The sequence below is a fragment of the Typopeltis vanoorti genome, chromosome 3 (assembly GCF_054136105.1).
Source record: "Typopeltis vanoorti isolate ZY-2024b chromosome 3, IOZ_Tvanoo_1.0, whole genome shotgun sequence".
NCBI classification, from domain to species: Eukaryota; Metazoa; Arthropoda; class Arachnida; order Uropygi; family Thelyphonidae; genus Typopeltis; species Typopeltis vanoorti.
Genome location: NC_143551.1, coordinates 115,204,301 through 115,223,221, shown reverse-complemented (window position 1 = coordinate 115,223,221; position 18,921 = coordinate 115,204,301). Strand labels below are relative to the sequence as shown.

Below are 18,921 nucleotides of genomic sequence, written 5' to 3'. Positions count from 1 at the left end.
CTTTTTGTGTTATTTTTTTCTAGAAGATTTTTAGTATTCTCAGTTAAATGACTACGAAACATATCCCATACTAATAAACTGCGTTTCTTCATTATACCGCCTGGTCGCGTGTTCCACACATTATTTATCCATAATTTCACACCATTTTCGAACATCCATCCTTTTTGTGAAAATGTACAAAAACACCTGAAGGAAATTTTATCTTAGGTTTGATGATGATCATTCGTTTTATCTTGATTCCATCAGACAAACATGACAACACAACCGAAAACCTTGTTTTTTCATGACCTGTACTTCGAACTAGCACTGTTAATACTTTTAGACCCCACTGTTTTATTGCTTATCATATCAAAGCTCATAGGAGTTTCATCCATATTTCCAATATTTGACAATAGAAATTTATGTTCTTGTCTCAACTGAATAATAAATTTTTGGAAATTGGTAAGTTTGTGGTCGAGATCTGCTGGTAATTTCTGAGCAACTTTCGTTTTTTGTCGTATTACCAGATTTGTGTCTGTTCATAAAACGATTACACCATTCTGAAGTAGCTTGAAATTCTATACTTTCATCCGGATTCAATCTTGACCATTTTAATGCATATGCTCTAATCATATTTCTTGAAACAAGATAACTATTCTGCCTTTGTTCGAATACCCATTCTGCGACGTGATTTTACAATTGCTGTAATCGGGTAATCCCCGTTCTCATTGCACATTTTTTCTTTGGCAATTTTTTTTTAAATATCTTCTTTCTTCCTCAATTCTCTTACCATCTTTTCGGTTATGTCAAAGTTTCTTGCAGCAGCACAATTATTAGTTTGCTTTGCCATTTCAATTACCCTTGTTTTAAATCGAGCTTCATGCTTTCTTCGTTTTGTTGCTGGTTCCATGATTTTAAATGATAACAATTTTAATAATCCTAAAATTAAAAAAAATGCAAAATTAATAATTAATTAAAATTGGGGGCTAGTCACTTTTAATTAGGGTAATTCGCGTAAATACTAAATCGATGCTATGCAAAAAAATAACGGATATGCATAGACATAAAAATAACGGAAATAACAACAATACCTAACGTTGCATTAATACAAGAAACCTCTATGAAATCCTTCTACGGCACCTGTATAAAATCTCAGAATTCAACACAGGAATTCGCTTCACAAAAACAAATCCACCTCTTATTACCATTCTATTCTGAAGAAGTACACTTCTTAACTATCTGGAGGAGCGTCTATGGACGACCTTCAGACAATGGTTATACAATGATCCGCTTAAACAGTGATCCGCTAACAACTCTCCAGTGTTTTGAAGATAATCAGTGCACTTTAATGCTTGGAAAATACACTCCTGCCTTGTTACTTATAGTAAAAAAAAAAGATTTCTCCTTATTTCCGCTTACCTTTGATAATAAAAAAGATCTCAACTCAAAATCAGATTCTTAGACTGACTGCATAACTTGGAATACTGTTCTCACATTAGTAGTGATTCACAAAACCTCCTTAAAATCTCTCTCTCTCTCTCTCTCTCTCTCTCTCACACACACACACACACACACACACACACACACACACACACACACACACACACACACACACACACACACACACACACACACACACACACACACACACACACACACACACACACACACACACACACACACACACACACACACACACACACACAAATTTCATTGGCATAGTTCTGTCTGATGACCTGATCAGCAAAATTCTTTCCTTTAACCATGTAAAAACAAGAATTAGTGATACCTACCAGTCCAGCTTAAAAATTACTAAACGAACTTGTTGCCTTCCTCTTTCATTCTATCTATTGAACCTCCTCTTTCATATCTATAGAATGAAAGAGGAGGTTCGTTCGTTCAGTGGTTTAGAAACATTAACGGAAAACTTGCAGAACTCTCCCTCGAGCACACAGGATCATGACTTCTATCCTCCCCCTTTTTTTCAGGGATTTTTTATTATGCCAGTATGCCTTAACGATATCCGTCTTCAGTAATATTCACAATACCTAATATCTTCAAACTTTCTCTTATAAAGTGGTAATAAAGACAAAATTGTATTTATTACCATTAACAAACTACAAAATTCTAAAACATAAACTTACAATAACATTATCCGAGTTATTACTATGTCATAATGTTGTTTACAAATTTAACAAAGAACAGAGATTGATGAAATGAAAGAGGAGCCAAGGAAGTTGGTTCGGCAAGTTGGAACTGGACTATAAACGGATAATGGTCAGCAACCGCTCTTGATATTATGGTTTTGTAGGTGGGAATGAGAGTGCCTATAGAAGAATAAGGCAGAAATTGAACGTCCATGAGAGAGGAGGATTGCAGCGGATCTGTCAGGGATCATCAGTTAACCACACTGCCCCCCCCCCCCCTTTCTAGATAGCATCAAGCAACCTTAGAGAGCATTTGGGTGCACCACCCCAAATGTGCGAACAGAAGAAGACGAGAAGCTGTATAGCTGAGAAGCAGTGCTTTGAACGGAAAAGCACACCGAGTTTTATGGCCACTGTAGAAGAAATGTGTAATATGTGTTTGTCCCAGGAAAACCTGGGGTTGTAGGTGCCCAATAACAGAAAGACATAAGAATATTAAACAATCCGAACACTACAAAGTTGTCTGGTCCAGATGACATCTCTCCTACTGTGCTCAAATGTTGTGCTCCAGAGTTAACATTTGTCCTCTGTCGTCTCGTCAATCTTCTATACTTCTAAAGCTGGTGACCAGTTGCAGATGACAGAAGGCAACTCGTTGGATGATAGTTTGCTGAGAAGGCCTCTGTACCAAACCATATCAAATACCTTAAACATATCGAAAGCGACCACATGAGATTCTTCAATTTTTTCCATGGCTTTAATACAGAGGTTTGTGGTGAAAGTTAGTAAATCAGTTGTGGATCAAGAGTGCTTGAATCCATATTTCTGGTCAGTAATTACCAAGTGGACTTCAAGGCAGTGCAAAAATTGTCTGTTCATGACCTTCTCCATAGATTTGAAAGAACTGAAGTCAGAGCAGTTGGAAGTATTTTACATGGAAAAAGGAGAAGCCAATTTGAATTGTGAACGTTAAAATCCCTAACCAAATGACTTTACTATTAGGGTATTTCGATTGCAAAAAAAAATCGAGCTTTCGAGATAGGTACTGAAGAGGTCAGAGTGGTGATTATCGAAATCAAGGCTGATCAAAACGTAGATTGCGGAACTTCGAATCCCTTGGTTCGAGCGGACATCCATGGGATACCGGTTCTGTTGAATACACAGGCTCCGCCCTTGTGGTGGAAGGAATTGTGCAATGCGTAGTTTGGACAGTTGAGGTGCACAGTAGTTGTTGAAACTGCCAGATGAGGTTCTGTTAGGAATAATGTCCAGTTTGTCCAGTCCAATAAAGTCGAGTTTGAATGATGGGGAGCATCATTTATATTGCTATTTAGATTAAAAATTGAGGAGGGGGAAGTATTATAACCTTTAACTTTTTTGTTTTGATTTTTGTTTTAATTTGTAAATACCCCTAGACACTATCTAATTCGCCTCATGGTAATTGGACAACATTAATTACCCCCCCCCCCCCCACTACTCTCAAGCCAACCAAATTACACTTAATATCTAGTCACCGTGTAAGCCTCTTGACAAGATTGCAGCCAGATCTCGTCTTCCATAATCTTATTGGAGGTCACCTGCTCCACAACTCTCCATCTCCACTGAATGTTTTGTGCAGATGCGTGTATATATATATATATATTTCATTAATTTCATTAATGATCATTCATTTATATATATATATAAATGAATGATCATTAACTAGGTTAACATATATAGTTTTTAAAAGAATTGAATGACTAGAACCGAGATTTAAGTAAAAAGGTTTTAATATTAAAACACTACTAGTTTCGGCTTGTAACAGCCTTCATCAGGTGACATCAGGAGAATGTCCCTTGACCTCGCCGGGCGGTCAAGGGACATTCGCCCCACAACATTATATATATATATATTATAATTCATTTTTACTCGGTGGGAAATATTATTAAAAAGTTTTAATGACAGACTTTTAATTACTGAAAGTTTTAATTACAGAGACTTAAAATTGCATTAACAGAACAAGTACAAAAAGACAGTAGCGTGTTTGAAAACAAACATGAGCTTGAGTTCCAAATAAACGTAGACTACGCGCTGTCGCGAGTGTACCAATACTGAACAGAGGCAACGTGTGCATCAGAGAGATTGAAACTCAGGCTGTTGTTGATATGGGAAGGATCTAGAGAAATTTCTCTAGATTCGACAATCTTTCTCTCAAGCTCATCATAGCACACATGGATGTTAGAAGTTTGATTCCAGTTCACAATGTGTTGGCGGCCTTCGTCTGAGTTAACTGAAAAGAGAATGTGGATATATATATATATATATATATATATATATATATATATATACAGGTAACCCTCGTATAACGCGGTACTTATACAACACGGTTTCGATATAACACGGTCTACAAATTGCAGAAACCCTTTATCTTTTCATATATTTTTCAACGGGCGACTTAAAAATCAAATTTTATCTTTATTAAATTTGCTTCTGCCCTACCGCGCATGTAGTTATAAGTAGTGAATTTATATTAAGAAAAACACCCTTTAGTACGCATGTACGTCAATTACTTACCGTATAAAGTGTTTTTGTTGAAAATTGTCTTCGTTTTCTGCCAGGAAAGCGCATTAAAAATCATAAGTGTGTTCATCTCAAGCTGAACACTTTATTTTTTGGCGAGTTACATACAATATGCAATGCTTTTTTTTATGTAAAAAATTTTTTTTTATAGTAATGGCCATTTAGAGCGCTTTTGCGATATGGTTGAAAACGAAATTAGTGAATTAATTGATGTAGAAATAGATTTAAATGAGAAGGAACTGGTACAATTAATAGATGACGTCGAACCAAATGGCGGGGAAAGTTCTGCCGAAGATTCTGATTGTGATGAATCCGTTAAACCTACCTTACCTTACCTACCCTCCTCACTCCCTGCGGAGCATAGGGCTTCAACCACTGACTTCCATCTGACTCTATTCAATGCTTCTTTTTTGATCTCTTTCCAGGAACGTCCCAGCCGCCTTGCCTCTATTTCTAGTTCTCTTCTCCATGTTATCCTGGGTCTGCCTCTTTTCTTCTTGTCTTGGGATTCCATTCTAGTGCAATTTTTGCTATTTCTTTATCTGGGTTCCTGATTGTGTGACCAATCCAGTTCCATTTTCTTTTAGTGATTTCATTTTTGATGCTGGTTTGACCTTGTTATTTTATTTGGCCAGTATATTCCTAGTATCTTCCTCAACCATTTGTTTACGTAGACCTGTATTTTATTTGTGTTTTCCTCTTTTAGTGACCATGTCTCAGCTCCGTATAGTACAACTGGTTTAACATTAGTGTTGAAGAGCCTAATTTTGGTTTTTAATTTTATTTCTTTGGACCCCCAAATTTTCTTCATCATATTGAATGCAATCTGTGCTTTCTGGTTTTTATTTTGTATGTCCTGTTTAGTTCCTCCGTGTGTGCTGATCACTGATCCCAGGTAGATAAAGTTATCTACCTGTTCCAGTGTTTTCCCTAGTATTTCAAAGACTAATTCTTGTTTGGGGTTTATTCATTACTTTGGTCTTGTTATGATTTATTTTCAATCCACATTTATTTGCTTCCTGGTTTAAATTATCTATTTTCTTTTGGAGGTTTTGATGTTTTTGTGCCAAAAGCACAATAACACAATGCCAATTCTTTCTTCAGATGTTTTCCTCATCACCCAGTCAATGACAATCAGAAAAGTGGTCGGGGAGAGTATACATTCTTGTCTTACTCCTGTATTTGTTGCAAACTTACTCCTGTGTTTGGATTTTGTATTTTTCATGAGTTTTCTTTGTTATATTTATGATTTTCTGAGGAATCCCGTAGTGCTTCATTAACTTCCATATAGTCTTTCTGTCTATGCTATCAAATGCACGTTCGAAGTCGATGAATCCCAAATATAGGCTACTCTGCCACTCTATTGACTGTTCAACAGTTATTCTTAATGTTATTATCTGGTCAATACAAGATCTGTTTTGCCTCAACCCAGCCTGTTCTTCCATCAGTTTAGTTTCAATTTCTTGTTTCATTATTTCTAGCAAAATTCTAGTAAATACTTCACTTACAACATTTAGAAGTGAAATCCCTCTCCAATTTTTTATATCTCCATTTTTTGGCAGTGTAACCAGGAGTCCTGTATTCCAGTCTTCTGGCCATTCTTCCTTTTCCCATATTTGATTAAATAGCAGGTGTAGCATTTCAATAGTGGTGTTTCAATCTGCTTTAAGTAGTTCAGCCTGTATATTGTCACTCCCAGCTGATTTATTATTTTTTGTTTTCTTTACTGCATGAGTTATTTCTAGTTTAGTTATAGTTCCTGTATTTATTTTAAGTATTTCTTCTTCTGGTGTTTCTGATATTTCTTGTTCTAGGTTATTTATTTCTCAATTTAATATTTCTTGAAATGTTCTACCCATCTTTTTTCTATGTCTGCTTCATTTGTGAGTGGCATTCTTTGTTTATTTTTTACAGGCCCTTCTCTTTTAAAACTCTTCCCAGCTAGCTTTCTTGTTCTCTCAAACAACTCTTTGGATCAAATTTACTTGCTGCTTCTTCAGCCTCTTTACACATTTCCTCCAGGAAAACTCTTTGATCTTTCCTTGCACTTTTTTTTACCTGTCCGTTTTCAAGCCTGTATCTTTCATTTATCCTATTTCTTTTGTTTTCTTCTGTACTTTGCAGAAGTGTCTTTATGTTTAAAGAAGGTTCCTCCTATGATCATATCATTGAAAGTGCAAAAGTCTTTTAGGATTTCCCCATTTTCGTTACAGTTTCCTAAACCTTCTTTTCCCATTATTCGTTCATATCCCACATTACTATTTCCTACTTTTGCGTTCATGTCACCTTTAAACATGTCACCTATTAAAAGACTTTTAATACCTTTACTTTTGACTTCATCTACTTCTTTTTTGCAGCATGTCATGGAAGTCTTCTTTCTATTGGTCCATATATGTTTATTATAGTCACACTTCTGTATTTAGTTTTAAATCTAGCTTTGATAATTCTTTCAGAAACTGGTTTCCATTCAATTAGTGCTCTTCTAGCATCTGTTGTTAGCATGAAAACTACACCTTTGCTATGTGTGTGTCATCCTCATTCTGGTTTCCAGAATATAAAATGTATTTGTTTGTTGTTAGTTGGATTTTTCCGCTACCATTCCATCTTGTCTCGTTTAGACTTAGTATTTCTATTTTGTATCTTTCCATTTCTCTGGTTAGTAAGTTAGCTTTTCCACTTTCGTACTAAGTCCTAATATTCCAGCATCCAATTTTGGTTAAACGTTTTGGGATAAAGAGGTTTTTTCCTTGGAGTTTTCCGTTTGTCAGCTTCCACTCGCTTGCTTCTTTTCCCCAGTACTCTTCTCCCTCTTGGTTTTCTGTCGGTTTTCCAACAATGGTTGAGGTTTCTGTAGCAATATGTTCTTTCCATATTATGGTTGCTAGCCACAAGTACAACTCTCCTCCTTTCTCATTCGGACTTGGGACCCGCAATGGCGGAGTTGAATTCGTTAAAGAATTCAGTTTAAAGAAATTAGCAGAAGGATTGGACTTGGCAAGAAAGTTATTTTATGGATTATGATCTCCCAATGGAGCGCTCCGGAAAATTCACAAGACAATTGGATATTTGTTTAGCTCCGTATTATGAACTTAATAAAAAAAATTGCAGCATAGTGGTAATCAAGATCTTATTACTGACTTCTTGATAACTAAACCAACCGAAGAATGCAATGAGAATTATACAAATGATGTCCAGAAGATTTCAAGTGATGACGACGTCCGACCACTCATAAATAAAGAACATCTACGGAATGTTAGTTTTGAAGATAGTGATGATGATGATGATTAAATTATGCACTTTATTTTATTTTGCCTAAAACATTTATGCATTATGGGCAATAAATGTGATGTACAATTTATAATTTTATACTATGTATTTGTTTCATAGTTTATTTGTTTTCTTAACTTACATGAATTAAATAAAATATTTTTTTGTTGAATATGTCATTGTTTATATAATCTTAAAAAAAAAACGATTTCGGAATTTAACCCTACTTTTTCTATGTGATCTGAGACTCGTATAACGCGATTTATATAACGCGGCATTTTTGTGGAACGTAATATCCGTGTTATACGAGACTTACCTGTATATATATACTGTATATATATATACAGGGTGGCTCATATGTCACGAAGGGGCTTACACATTTCATAATGTTTTCATTTATCAATTATTGTTATTCTCTTTTTGTAGTTATAATAAAATACAGAACCTGCAGATTTTTTATTAGTTATGAAAAACCACTTATTTTAAACCCCCTTCGTGCCTTATGAGCCACCCTGAAAACTGAACACTATTTTTTTTTTTTTTACTTATTCTTAAGTAAAATGAGAATCAGAACAAATATTATTTCTTGTCAAGTATAACATAATTTACAAATCGTCGAATAAATTTCTACACATTTTGCTGCTATTTCTGCGCATTTTCTGTGTATTATTTGTATATTTTTTGGTCGCATAGCGTTAATCAAGTTTTGTATTATATTCTTAAACTAAGAGATTAAAATGTTATGTTTATAGCAGCATGTCAGAACTGAATTGAGTGCTAGTTTATAGGATAACCTAGAAATAACTCAAAGTTAATTTTAAGTATCAATCGAGTTGAGGGAGAACAAAATCAGAAGCATTAAAAGGAAACAAAGCAGAGTCATCACACACACACACACACACACACACACACACACACACACACACACACACACACACACACACACACACACACACACACACACACACACACACACACACACACACAAAAGAAAAAAGAAACGAAATAAGTATAATGCCACATAAAAAAATACAAATTGTTTTTGGAGGTGAAGACAGCCCATACTAACAATAATTCATTGTTAAGTATAGTGCAACATCTTTTGACACGGTAATATTATTTTGGGATAAAATTCCCAGTAGCTCATACTCCATTAGGGAAAATATAATTGCGATAGATATTGCAAGGCGCTCGAGACTTTTGGGAAAAATGATATCGACCAAATTTGGTTGGCTGTCCTTGAACTATAAGAGGCAAAGATATTATTATTGATGAAACTGCAAGAGATACGATATCATTAACGGTATTAGGAGGAGACAAATATTTATTGATCGCGTTAGTTTATTAAACACACACACACACACACACACACACACACACACACACACACACACACACACACACACACACACACACACACACACACACACACAAAATTCTCCTTGTATGGTTAGAAAAGGAAATGCACAAGATAGGGTTAGAGAGAGAGAGTTTCTTAAGGAATTAACCCAGGAATATCAAGTTAGGGAGCACATACAGCAAATGTGTAGTGAAGTAAGCACGTTAAATTACACAGGAGACAGTAATAATTTGCAAAAGAAAAAAATGGGAGATGTTTTTCAAAATATGTATGTTTTCAAAATAGTATTCCTCGTAAGTCTAGTTTGGCTGCGCGTTGGCCCGTCTGTCCTGGATTTTATGACACATTGGCTTAAAGACAGTAGCATCACCTGTTTGAACTCAATTTGTGTTCATCTAACTACAAATGGAATGTCAGCAATTTAATTTTGCGGATAAGATTTTCTTTTTGATTTCGTGACTTGTATTATAAAATTATAAACGAAACATTTGGTGCAAAGTTATCATCAGCGAAACAACAGCTTGGATGTCCAGACGGGCATTCAGCACCATCTCATGAAACCAATGTATTGATGTTGGTTATAATGTATTTTTGTCTGTAAATTGCGTGGGTTCTGCTTATTGATTTGATTTTTACGTGATGAAAAATCCTGCCATCTCTGTATAAGATCGGTTAACTTAGTTTCAGTTGAAAAAACTAAAACCTAAAGATTTTCGCGTCCTAGACAGGATTTTCAACTTGACCTCAGGTTTTTCCAACCAAAGGACTTTGTCTATACCAGTGTTTCCCAACGTGGGGCGTACGTCCCACAGAGGGGGGGGGTTGAATATTTTGGGGGGCAATTAGAAAATGACGTTGCATTCGTCACCTCATCACCATATACTCAAAAAAACTCACCAATGTCGGCGATAAATTGTCGTTGTTGCAACCCTGCCTTAGCGAGAAAAAAAAGCTGACATCACTAGTACAGCAGTCAACATAAATACAGTATCAAGAAAAACTTTCAGAAAAGCAAAATGATGAGTCTATTAGAAATTTATTTAACATAAAAGGAATATTGGCATGGCTTTCTGATGAGACAGAAACGAAATACCGAAATTCAACTAGTTTTGCAAAAAAAAAAAAAAAAAAAAAAAAAAAAAAAATACTGTTGCCCGTCCCGTCGTCATATTTAGTTGAATGTGGCTTTATTGCTGTAAATGACTTGCTACTGACAAAAAGTAATCATCTGGATATCACAAACCGTGGGGATTTGAGATTGAAAATGACTAAATTATTACCTCAAATAAAAACTCTTTGCAGCAGACATCAAGCTCAAGGATAGCATTAACTTGGATTTTATTTTCCCGAGTTCAGTTCGATTTATGTTTTATAATATACTAAGTGTAATATAAAATTTATATTCATTGAAGAAAGTCAAATTAAAAACAGTTTTACCTACGTTCCTTTTTTATTTAAAGTACATATTTATATTATACGTTTTCAGAACTTGGCTGACTATTATGCTAGACGGAGGGGAGCATCAACATTTTTGAGGCGTTGAGGTGGGGTATGAGCCAAAAAAAAAAAAAAAAAAAACGTTGGGAAACACTAGTCTATACCAACTGAGCTCCGGGAGGCTTCTTGTTGGTTGACAGTTCAGTAAGAATGTTGTAAAATCAGACAATTTGCATCTGCCAGCTTTGTTGGCTGAGTGGGTACAGTACCCAGTATCCAACTCACAGAAATGTGGGTTTGAATCTCACCATTGGCATGGACGTTTGTAAATGTGTTTAGGTGATAGACGAATTTCGTCAACAGGCGTGAAATCTTATTAAATCTTACACGGGTCTTATTGGAGAGCAGATTTTTTTTTTTTTTAAAGTTTCCTATTTTGGTCTCTATAGCTGTATTCCCAATTATCTTACCCTTAAATCACTCAAGGGACTAATACTAATGTAGTATAGGTTCACAACCTTTCGCTGGCGGGATCCACATGATGAGAATAATAATAACAACAACAAGAATCCATTGAAATGTACTCGCTCACTGAGACGGAGTTTAAGAATTTAGTTTTCTTTACTGGCTGGTGGAAGTAAGTTTGTGTAGAAAAGCACTGAATGGAACATGTGCAGTTCTTCAACTATATCCAAACGTACAGCCTTATCTGAGTTTTCTCAGCAGTTTATTTGTTACTTAATGCTTTGTTTTGAGCTATTTCCTCTCCTCGAAGGTATCCAAATCAGCGTAATATCCGAATGGTAACGATTAAATTTTATACACATAAATAATAAATTGCATTAACACAGTATTGCATGAAAACGAATTTTAATAATTTCCAAATTATTTAATCCTTCTAAACAGCATCTCCTGTATGCTATTCAAGTTTAAGCCCAATTAAAAAAAAAAAGGAAACAAGGCCTAACAGAAATAAACTAAATAAACGGAGTTTATATTTCGACAATATGGACTCAGTGAAGCGTATTATTGTTAGAGTTGCCTCCTTTTTCTTTAATACATAAGGAAACACATAAGATGACTCATAATGTCAAATAGTAACGTCAGCTATAGGAATCGGTGTCCTTCTCGAGTCTTTCATTGGACATTTTTCTTCTCACCTCTCCTTTCACCTGACAGCTGAAGCGCCAAAAGAATGTCACTCTTCAAGAAAAGAAAAACAGGGTGGAGATTTACTAACCCCAAACATTTGTTTCGCGCAGATGCGAAGTACCGATTGTCTGCTTACTTCCGGGGCAACAAGCACTGATCCGTGTATACGTCTGAGTAGAAGGATTTTGGAAGATGGTTAATGATGTCATAAGAACGCCAAGAGTTGTAAAACAGGTTTTGCAAGTCGCGCGAGGGTTAGGGAACCTGGAGAACCAATGCAATGAACTCTTCGAAACCTCATTTGAAATGCGAATAGAATGTCACGCTTTGATTTTTGATTTCCGTAAATGTAATTCTTTCTTTTCTTTCTGCAATGATTGAATGAATATAAATAGAAAAACAATTTTATACCTTCGGCACCATTGCACTTAAACTAATCGCTGTGTAGGTAAGGTTAATAATTTAATATTGGGATATTCGCAATCCAAAGCAAGCTATTTACTTTAGGGTTAAATCTATGCAGACAATAGCCAAAATTGGCAAATACATAATCAAAATGGCAAAAAATTATGCAATAATGTATGATATCATTGATGATATCAACATTCAATAATAATAATGGTTAATATTTATCCTTGACGATGCACAAAGAAAAAAATGCTACGTTTTAAGAAATAATATCAACATAATTGGTACGTATCACATCATATTCTTGTTAATTTTGTTTGCAGTATTCACAAGGAAATCACTTTGATAGCAAATCTAAGGAGGTTAACAGGAACACTCGAAGGTCTATACTTGGCAGCATCTCTCTGATGTTGTTTTAAACTTCCTTCACTTGAATCTGAGGTCACAGTTCGCTGTCACCGCAAACAGTCGAGCTCTGTTGACAACGTCTTTGATTTAACTCACAAGCATGAAAAGAGGGACATGACCAATATTGAATAATATTTCCGGTATAAAACTTCCACTTCAGTAGAAAAGAAATGTTTCTCTCTTCACTTGTTATAGAAGCTATTTTATGTGGACGCTTTTATGGACGTATTGAAATTTTCAGAAATGTCGTAGAAAGAGAATAACCACGGGTTGTTAAAAATTTTCGAATGGAAGAGACCTTTGAACCGAAAGAAATCAAATAACTGACTCGCTTTATCAATTTTAGAAGGATACAAACGCACTGATGCGTTATACCATGACAAACAGATACGCTGAGGAGCACAACCATCGAGTATAGGATCAACAAACATTTAAAACCTCACTTTAGTTTTAGCAAAGAACAGGAAAATGTGTGTGTGTGTGTGTGTGTGTGTGTGTGTGTGTGTGTGTGTGTGTGTGTGTGTGTGTGTGTGTGTGTGTGTGTGTGTGTGTGTGTGTGTGTGTGTGTGTTTATGCTTGCTGAAAGTAAGGGGTAAAATATGAAAAAAAAAAAACAGAAGAAGAAAAAAACAAATAGCAATGAACATTTTAGATTAAAAGAATGAAATTTTAGATAGGATGAATTAATTCAGTTCAACCTGTCATAAAAAGTAAGAGGGTATAATCCATTAACTAGAACTACAGCGGAAGCAACTAAGGTATTTATTATTATTATTATTATTATTCGTAAAGAAGGAACAGCACACCAACCAACATGAATGCAGACCATCAAAGAGAAGACGTAATCACCCCGGAACATGATAATTGCCACATTCTGAAATCAATAACAGAATGGAAACAAGTGACTATCCCCAAAAAATGACTATCTATTCTCCACACCATCAGAAGCATTCAAAAATACTGGCTGACCCTGCAAGCTTATCTGAAGGAAGATATAGACGACATAGACATTTTAATACTGACTGAAGCATCTACGACAAACGAAGAGGCATCCACTAACCAAATGTCACACTTTCAACAACACAAACACTGCAGACAAACAAAACGAGGCGGTGGTATAATAATATTTACCAAACATAAACTAGAAGTAACAAAAATAAACTATAAATTAGAATATGCAGAAAACATATGCATCGAAATTAAGAATATTAAACAAGAAAACTCCCTGATATTAAACGCAATATACAGACCACCCAACTTAAGCACCACAACATTCCTAGAAGAACTAAACAGATGGCTTACAGCCACAGAAGTAGGCGCCTCAGAATACTTGATAATAATAGGAGACATGAATATAAACATTAGGAAAATAAATAACAACACAGAACAATACCTAGATCTCTTATCGGCATATAACATAACTCCATCCATACAGTCATATACACGAGAAGAGATAGTTGGAAATACACCAACCTCATCCTTCATTGATCATATAAATACAAGGGCCTCTCCAAACAGACACACAGCAGCCGTCATAACATGCAAACTAGCAGACCATTATTTCACAGCATTACAGTTACACACTGAACCAGAACCCATAAAACTCACTGAGACTACAAAACAGTATTATACCATTCTAAACGAAACAATAGTAAACGATGAAATCAGAAAAACAGACTGGATGCAGATAGCATCTTTAGACTCTGCTGAAGCTGTATATAATAATCTTAAACTTGCATTTAACAAAATATATAACAAAGCATTAACAAAAATAAAAATACGCCCCCAAACGAAACAAAATCCATGGATAACAGAACAGACATACAAAGAAAAGATGCCCTATGGAAACAACTTAAGAGTCGCCGAACAATATCGCTTTAAAAGCTGAATACAAAAGAAAACGGAATCTCCTAACAACACAGATTAGAACGGCAAAAATAAACTATTATAGCAACAAATTAACAACAGCTCAGAATGACATAAAGGAAACCTGGCACCTGAATAATGAAATGCTGGAAAATATAGCCTCAGAAACAATAAAACACAGCTTTGCCTGCGACCCCAAATCCCTCAAACAGTTGGCAGGAATAATAATAATAATAATAATAATAATAATAATAATAATAATAATAATAATATTATTATTATTATTATTATTATTATTATTATTATTATTATTATTATTATTATTATTATTATTATTATTATTATTATTATTCCTGATACCTCCAAGGAGTTCGAAGACTCATCGCGGGAGGACACGTACAACTGTCTCAACAACTACACCGAGCCTCTACTACGAATCATCTCCATCAACGCCATCTACCGCCCACCTCCACCACCTTAATCAGCACTCCGTGAACTCTGTCCAAAAACTATAAGAAACAACCTTTCCTCACACAAACGAACATTCTCCACTAGGTCCACGAGCGACTCAGTCGATGTGTTTCCCCACAGTAACAAAAGAAGAACTATCACTGGCAATTCAACAGATTAACCCTAAAAAAGGACCGGGAATAGACGGAATCAGACCAAAAGACATCAAGAAACACTCAACCAACTTACTTCCAGTTATACAAAATCTGCTAAATAAAATCTTCGAAACGGGACACATACCTGAAACACTAAAGACTGCATTAATCACACCCATACACAAACATGGAAAAAAGAAACATTATAAGTAATTACAGACACATCACCACGTTGTCTGTAATCAACAAAATCATGGAGCGCATCGTGCATCACAAACTCTCCACATACGTTGAAAAATTTCAAATCATACCAAAAACACAATATGACTTTCAAAAAAATAAAGGAACAGAAACACTCCTGGAAGATTTCACAGACCTAATAAACGCTGCATTGGATAAAAACAGAATAACATTAGTGGTATTTATTGACCTAACAAAAGCATTTGACACACTAACACACAAAACCTTGTTAACGAAACTAATGCATATCGGAATTGGAGGTCGTCTACTCCAGTGGTTTAAAGCATACATGAAAAAGAGAAAGCACACCACACGTATAGGATCAGCGTACAGCAAAGAGGTACATGTAACCCGTGGAGTACCGCAAGGAGCTGTCCTATCTCCCATTCTATTTAACATATACACTCACGATATAAGCCTTCCCCTAAAAAGTAAAATCTTCCAGTATGCAGACAACACGGCCATAGTATCCATTCACAACAACGCAAATATCGCTTACACAAATATGCAACACGACATCAATCAAATCACTAACCTGGTTAACCGAAAACGGCATATATATATATATATAAATCCTGGAAAAACAAAGCTAATGATATTCAAACCCCCCCCCCCAAACCCTGCCCATAGAAACTAAATATGTCACTATCCGACATTCATCCTCCTATACACAAAGCGCAGAACCTAAAACCACAACCATCACGCAGGTGGAAACAACACGCTATCTCGGACTTCACTTCGATGCTGATCAAAGTTGGAATAGCCATACAAACTACCTACATACCAAGCTTAGGATAATAGCGAGCAAACTATACAGATTAAAAGACATTGCCCCAACCCACATAAAAATACTAATCTATAAAGCATTATGTGAAAACATTTTAAGATATGCAATCACATCATACGCATTCTGTGCAGACTACAGACTTAACAGGTTACAATGGTTGCAAGACAAAATGGTAAAACTGATATTCTGGGAACAACCCACTCTTATGCAGGAAGCACAAACAAAACACAAAATATTTAAGGTGAAGCACTTATGCCACTACACAGTCATGTTAAAACATTACTACAGCCCAACCTATAGAGTAACCAGAACAACATATCAAATAACAAGACCACAGTCAACAAACTACATAACATATAAGTACAACAATCATCACTACAAAGCCACCCGAAACTTCTACGTACCGGACATGATAAACAAACTGCCGTTCGATGACAGATACCTAGGAACATACAGAGAGCTGAAACAGGGCGCTAAATAAATATTATGGCGAGAATGAAAATTAGAGAAATTCCTGTTGCTCTCTCTCGTATCTCTCCCCCCACACACACACATGCACACGCACGCACACACGCACACAACCTATGAAAAACCCCCCTCTCAAAAACCATCACTACAAGAACACAAAGAAACAAACACACCATGTATAAATCCAACCCTACTTGCAAAAAAAAAAAAAAGGAAAAAAAATGTTAAACTGTAATAGCAGTTGAAGTCTTCCAAGCGCATACCAACAAACAGTAAAATCAGATAAGCTCTGCTAAGCTTCGAGGAAGAAATCAGAAATGCCGCCCAACGAAAGAATATAATACATTATACAGAAAAAAAAATTATTATTATTATTTAAAAATATTATTAACTTGCAAGTATCTGTTATTCACAATTGTAATGTATTATAATTATTACTGTATCTACTGTATGTATGTAATTTATCTGAGACATAATAAAATATTTAAACGTGAAAAAAATTATTATTATAATCATCATCGTTATTATTATTATATCTATGTAAATTTTAGAATTTTTAAATTTTGTAAATTCCACAATTTTACAATATAATTGTTATATGTATGCATGGTGTTGAAACTAATAGGATAATTCTAAAATGCTGACAATAAAATATCCCTAGTTGCAAAGTTCAACGAGGGAATAAAGACAACGAAAACTAGGATTTTTCTTTTCTTTTTTTTCCTTTAGACCCCAAGGGAGTCAGAGACTCATTGAGGGAGCCCAGCTATCATACTTATCCTTGAATTCATTCACACTGTTTGCGCTCACAACATCCTAAGGCAATCCATTCCAATCACCACCCTCTGAGAGAAAAATCTAGTCGTCACCCCTTCTTAGTGGCATTCATTCTCAGTTTACAAGGATGCCTTCTTATCCTTTCCCCACCCTTCATAAAATGAAAAATTCCATCTACTGAAATCCTGTATGACCCTTTCAGAAGTTTGTAAGTCCCAATCATATCACCCCCCTCTTTCTCCTGTTCTAGTGTGTGTGTGTGCAGTCTACAAATTCTCAATCTGTCTTCATAATCAGTATTCTAACAATCCTGATATCATTTTAACACTCTCCTTTGCACTCTCTCCTTATTTATTTTATTATTTTATTATTTTTTTTTTGAGGGTGGAATGAATTATTATTTTTTTAACTGGAAAAAAACTCTACTGAAATGTACGTAGTTTTTCACCCACAGAAGATCCAAAGGAGCATAGGAGGAGTTTACCTTCCTCATTAAAGATTGTTGTAATGTGAGGTCCAAAGCTTTAATTTGTCTATCTTATGAGTAAATCCTGCACTGAGTTTATGAGGGCTTTTCAACTGAAGGAGCGAGATTTTGTGCCAGAAAACTCGACTTTCTTTAACCTTCAAAACAGGCAAAGAAGCCAGAAGAATACGCAAAATTCACAGACATATCATGGCAATCCATTGTATGTCTGTGTCCTAGTTGCTTCGATCATAAATCCAAAAACAACAACACTCAGCCTTCTTGAAAGGACTTAAACATTCTATATGTTAACGTGGGATTAAAATAATTAATTGAAATTCCTTTTAACCAAGTGGCATGCAATAAAGTCAAAGGAACGTGGGCTTCTTCTGAATGGACACCTGGAGAAAAACGTTTAATTTGCTGTGAAGATAAGGATCTTCTCTTACTGCTCCACACTCATTCATTTTTAAGTAAGAGATATAATTCGTTTTCACATTTTCAAAAGAATGCTTATTTCGTCAGTATAGCTGGGACACGTGCACTGACGTGTGTAGCACCCACAATTATGACATTGTGGAGTCGTAATTGTGGGTGCTGGTATTTAAAAACATATTTTGTTTATAAATACTTTTAAATACTGAAAAATGAGTTCAGCTTAAATTTATTACGCTATGTAATTATAAATTAATATATTCTGAATAATAACTTTTATTATTTAATAGTTATTTATTTATACTTGTAATTTATAATACTTATGTGTACTTATATAATGATTTTATATAACTATTTTATTCAATTATTTAATATGTTAAATAATACTACAGTATATTCATAATTAGCATAAATTTAACGCATAAGGGTTGGTTAGTAGAATTAACATACTGTTGATTATTTTGGGTTGATTTGGTTAATTATTATTATTTTTTTATCAGTTACTCCAAAATTTTCATAACGGGTATTTCTTTGTTATTATTGTTGTTGTTTATTGTTAT

At 35.0% G+C, this 18,921-nt stretch overlaps 1 protein-coding gene across 1 annotated transcript in view; it reads right to left on the bottom strand.

Annotated features, from left to right (window-relative positions):
* The window catches only part of LOC150108489 (PI-PLC X domain-containing protein 3), a 79,132-nt gene that overhangs the window by 45,473 nt on the left and 14,738 nt on the right, over window positions 1-18,921 (bottom strand). The window lies entirely within an intron of this gene.